A 6,000-nucleotide genomic window follows, 5' to 3' on the forward strand; every position below is an offset into this window, starting at 1 on the left:
GTGTGTGAATGTGAGACACTAAATGTTCAGTTGGTGAGATATGTAGAGATCATGGGGAGGTCCAAGTCTATCATGGTAAGACCTTAGAACATTTGTAAGATGAGGGTGTGGTTCACTTTGTTAAAGGCACAGGACAGGGCAACAATGATAAATACAGAGTAATGTTATGAGGGTTTGGTAGTTAGAAGATTATTAGTGATTTTGGTTACAGAGGTTTTTGTATAGTGATGGAGTCAAAATCCAGATTTCAGCTGGTCAAAAAGTGAGTTAGATGCGCCATAAAAGGTCCATTCAATTTGGACATGTTGCTAAAGTTCTTTTGAAGCAAATGGAATAGCAAGATAGCTAGACAGAAAGGACAGATCAAGGGGTAGCCTCTTAAGAATGGGTGTGAGGGTTGTATGTTTAAAAGAGAAGCAGAGAATTCCAGTGGTAAGTGAGGAGATTAGTAGACAGGTTTGTGCTGGGATAAATACAGTAGTAAAGTTGGGGATGAGATGGGATAGTAGTGGGCCAGGTACACAGCTAGTGAGGTGGGATTTGGAGACTAGGATGGAAAGCTTTTCATCAGTAATAGTGGAAAAGCAGGTCATGAGGGAGAAGCACAGAGCAGTTTGCTAAAGGTATTATGTGGACTTTCCTATGGGTTGAAGCTTTCTCTAATCTTGTCAAAGGATGAAGTAGAGAGTTAAAAGTGTTAAATAATTAGGGTTGTTGTGAGACAAAGAAGATATGACAGTAGCAAGGCAGTTCTGTTTAGTAGAAGTGAGTGCAGACTGGGAATTAAGAAATGCCACTCCAATCTATTCTCAATTGTGATGCATAGCTTATCCACCTCTCCACTCATTACTCCTCTGCCAATCCATACTCTGAGTACCTATTTTCCTGACAATTTAATGCAAAAAAATAACAATATCATACAAGGCAGTCTACAACATTTCTACTCCATACATCTCTAACCTAATCTTTCAATATGTCCCCCCCCCCATGTAATCTCTTGTCCTCATCAGACTTCTTCTTTGATCTCCTTTTGTCTATTCTTTACGAAATCACCTTCAAGATTTTTGCTGTGCATACTCTGGAACTCACTACCTCAAACAATCAGATTCTCTGTTACATTAAAAATCTTCAAAACGAATCTGAAAATCCAGTTTTAGAATAACCTACAATCTACAATAACCCTGATGCCACTGGACTAGCAGCTACTACACTACAATATGAGCAGCTTTCGCCTCACCTATTGTCTCTTTCTCCCTTCTTTTGTAGATTGTAGGAGTATTCATATGAAGGGTACTCTTCCCTTTGTACCAGTCTGCTTGTCATTTAGTTCATATTTATTGTACTTATTTTTATCTCATGTGATGTACTTACCTCTTTTTTCATGCACTCCTTGGAAGCCCCCCCTCCAGTAGCCCCCCTCCTCACTCCTTGGAACACGCTCTTTCAGCAGACGGGGATGTTTGAATCCTCGCCTGCTAAAAAGAGCTTCAGAGCAGTGCCGGGAAGCCAAGCAGCTAAATGGGCCAGCAGTGAAGAGGTAAGTATATATATTTTTTTATTTTTTAAAACAAGCTAGGGCTTATATTTCAAGCCCTTCCCCGAAAATAACTGCAGTGGTTGCCTGCACCCCATTGCTTTCAATGGGGCGGCAGCAGCGCCAGCTCCATTGAAATGAACGGAAGAGCTTTGTGATCCTCTGCCACAGCTGTGGCAGGGGATTCTTTCATCCCCGCTGCAGTGCCCTCATCACTGAACACTGTGACAGTGCTGTCACAGTGTTTAGTCATGAGGGGACCTTCGTGGAGCAGCTGCTCCAGTGAACGGGTAAAGTTTCATGCACAAAATCTGCCCATTCACACGTGTTCCGAGGTGTGAGGAGCGCATTTTTTTTCGCGCACACAAATACACGCTCATGTGGATGATGTCTAAGGCAGATATGACTCAAGGGATTTTAATGTGTGACTTAGCCCAGAATGTACCACTTTCAATTATACTTAAAGAATGTTGCTTTACATAAATGATTAAAGTTCTATGTGTAATATATGAATAAGGTTAACTGATGTTGATGGCTAGGATTTCAATAAAACAAACAAAGAGGAGCTCTCCAATTCTAAGAATATACACATAAAAGCATAGCAGATGACTATTAGTCATACACATTAACAGTACTATTAACATGTGTTTTTTATTTGACAGTTGTATTTTAGAGGAAAGAAAAACTTTGGAAATAAGTTTTATCTATTTTCTATTTCATTCAAGCATGCTAATAATAGAAATTCTATAAAAAGCAAACACTCTAAATAAAACAACATTAAAAAAAACAGTACTTTCAAAGTTATTCAATGATGTATTTTACTTTGTGTATTGGATCCTCAGCATTTTCAATACCTCTATTTGCTGTCTCAGATATTTGGACAGATTTACTAATGTGATTGTGCCCAGATCCCATCATGAATTGCGCAAAAATTACATCAGGTTTTGGAAATATTTATAAAGCAAATGCACCAAAAAAAAAATCCACCACTCAACAACGGAATGAACCTTAGTTAGAAAAGGGCGTGGCTTTACAAGATAGGGTGTGGCTTAAATGTGATAGTGTGCACTAAAATTGCAGCAAAAAATGTTATAAAGTTAGACAGAAGTGTCTGAAGGCCCAGCATTAACCCCTGTGATAAATTTGGTGCTTTTTTAGACTACCTGGCCTAGGTTTACATTTATTATGAAAGCAACCCTCGGGTTCTGGAGAAGCAAAGATGGCCAAACTACTTCTCTGATTGCCTAATGTACACTGTATTTGTATGCATCAGTAACCTAAGACACTACATGCTGATGTGAGTGGCCAGCACTGTTTATGTGGGCAACAGTGGTCAATCAAAGCAGGTACAAAGTAGCTTAGACTAATGCGCTGTGTGCATCAAGTAATCAGAGAAGCGGGTACGGTCATCCTTGTTTCTGGACTGGAGGGTTGCTTTAAACAGGATTACTACATTTGCTTCATTGGTATTTTCAACCAGAAGCTGAAAACCTAATTATATAGACAGATGCTTTCTTACTTTTTACAATTCCCAATAAAGATAAAATGGGAAAAAGATTTAGGCATATTAACTTAGATAATTGGGCCACAGTGTTTCGTACAATTCCAATAATATCTCTATCTGAAAGTCAAGAAGTATTGCAATTGTATTCAGTGCGTAGAGTTTATCGTATTCCATTAAAGTTGGTTAATATGGGTATTAGATTAAACTCAGACTGCCTGAAATGTTATATGAATGGTGCAGATTTAATGTATATGGTTTGGGTTTGTGTAAAATTGTATGAATTTTGAAACGGGGTACTAGAGATAGTTTGAAAAGTATATCTTGTTGATATTGGTCTTAATCCCAGATTTTGTATATTGGCTATTGTTGATGGGCTTTGATTGGCAGTAGAGATGAGCGAGCACCAAAATGCTTGGGTGCTTGTTACACGAACTGAGCTTTTTGTAATGCTTGAGAGCTCGTTTCGAGTAGCGAACCCCATTGAAGTCAATGGGACACTCGAGCATTTTTCAGGGTGACCGGTAGCTGCCTGACTTGTTTGCAATGGAGCCGCGGCTGCTGCCGGAGGCTCTATTAAAAAAAATGGTCTGCCGGCTCCCCTGAAATGTTTTTCAGGGAAGGGCTTTACATATAAGCCCTTCCCTGAAAAACAAAAATGTTAGTTTAAAAAAAAAAAAAAAAAATTAAAAAAACCTTACCTTTCCGCCGCTGTCATGTCCCGCTGGGATGCAGGACATATCTACCACGTGCGGCAGATGTTTCCTGCATCCCCGCAAGGAAAAAGAATTCCCTGCTGCACCTGCCACATCTGTGACAGATGCAGCAGAGGAATGCTAAGTCCCTGCGGGGAATAAAGGATACCCCTGCGGAAGTCGCTGCTGAGGCCTGGCAGCCGTCAATGGCTTTTCAGGGAGGGGCTTCATAAGCCCTTCCATGAAAAGCCATTTAAAATAGTGTAAAAAAATTAAAAAAAGAAATACTCACCTCCCTTCGGCTGCTGGGGCTCAGCCGCGGCTTCTGCCACTGTCCCTGGTCTGTAGTTCTGAGCTATCAGCATGTGGTGATTTAAAATCTTCGCCTGCTGGTAGCTCTGATTGTGATTGGCTGAAGTGCTCAGCCAATCACAATCAGAGCTACCAGCAGGTGGGGATTTTAAATCCCCGGCTGCTGATAGCTCAGAACTACAGAGCCTGGGGCAGCCAGGAGAAGTCGCGGCTAAGCCCGGCAGCCGAAGGGAGGTGAGTATGTATTTTTTTTAACACTTTTCTTTGTTATTCAGAGAAAGGGCTTATATGTAAAGCCCTTCCCTGAAAAACATTTTAGGGGTGCCAGCAGCAGGATCCTCCACCGCAGTTGTCATGTGTGACAGCTGCGGTAGGGAATCCTTTATTCCCCACAGGGATTTAAAATTCCTCTGCTGCATCTGTCACAGATGTGACAGGTGTAGCAGGGAATTCTTTTTCCTTGCAGGGATGCAGAAAACATCTGCCGCAGCCACGGCTCCATTAAAAAAATATGGGGAAATTTTCATTGAGCACCCGAGCACCCTGTGGTTCTCGTCTCGAGTAACGAGTATCTCGAGTAGGCTAATGCTCAAACGAGCATGCTCACTTATCTCTAATTGGCAGTCTTTTTTGGGAACTCAGAGAACTATGTACCAGGCACCGAAGCTGACCGCTGCCCATTGGATGCAGCCTCAACCCCTAGCATTAAGATATTTTGTTTCAAATATAAGGGGGGTTATATCTCTGGAAAGGGGATTGTGTGAAAAAAGAAGCTGCTTGACTGATTCTGAAGAAACTTGGGGATGATGATATATAATGGATAGTTCACAACAAGATTTGTATATGTCTAAACATTTTTTGTTAGGGATGTGGATGATTAAGAATTGTTTAAATGTAGTTTTAAATCATTGCATTGTTTGAGTGGGGTAATGATATGATTTATGTATATTAGGCTTACTCGTGTAGATATGTGAAAAAAATAACGGGTAATTGTATTCAAAAATCTAACTTCAATAAAAATAATCTGATTTTTAAAAAAGAGTCTGAAAACCTGGACATAACTAGTCCCATTCACAACTGAAATGTAGATACAGTTGTATCCTGTCGCGGAAAATCTGTGTGAGCTAAACATATTTGCCACACAGAGCTCTCGCCCAATCAAAATACATTTTGCAGGCCTGAAAAGTTTCCTGTTGTACAAGTATAATGCAGGATCTCAGATGAATGTTTATAATCAGATTCTAGTTCACATTTTTCAGAGGCCCCTTGTAAATGAAAACAGGAGCTTGCTTGATAGGTATGAGCAACTGCACTGCTTGACCCTAGCACAAGTTATGATAAATCTCAAGAAATGACTTCCTATAAATCCGTCTTCGTTAGTCTTTGTATTTATTTCTCATGCTATTTGCATGTATACTATAATTTTGTATTTTATTTATAGTTATTTACTATCAATTGGACATAATAGAATATAATAATGAAATCTAATTATTCAAATACAATATAATGTATATGTCTTTCTATCTCAAGTTATGCTAGAATTATGAACTTTGGGAAAATACAGACTTGGTTAGTAGTGCCACACTATGTACAAGAAAGTTGAAAATAAGTTAATTGTCTTTGATGATAAAAAAGTGTTCTTCAGTAAGAATGCCAACATCTGCTTAGGCAGCAGACATATAAAAACAGTGTGACAAACAAGACCATTAAACAATCTGATTTTCTTGTTGGGAGGGTTGCATGCTGGAAGGGAGAGTATTAAAATGTAGAATTTGATAGTGTGTCTTAAAGTTTTAATGATGTGTTCATGAATATAAAACATGCGTGTGCTGAGCACTTTATGTTGTCTTTTCTGCATAATTAGTTCTATCTGTTTTATGAGCTTACTGTTGTTACCTTCATCTCATGAATATTACTTGGATTTCTGGACTAATTTGTTTTTCTTTAGTAATCCCCTA

Source organism: Eleutherodactylus coqui, chromosome 7, assembly GCF_035609145.1.
Source record: "Eleutherodactylus coqui strain aEleCoq1 chromosome 7, aEleCoq1.hap1, whole genome shotgun sequence".
NCBI classification, from domain to species: domain Eukaryota; kingdom Metazoa; phylum Chordata; class Amphibia; order Anura; family Eleutherodactylidae; genus Eleutherodactylus; species Eleutherodactylus coqui.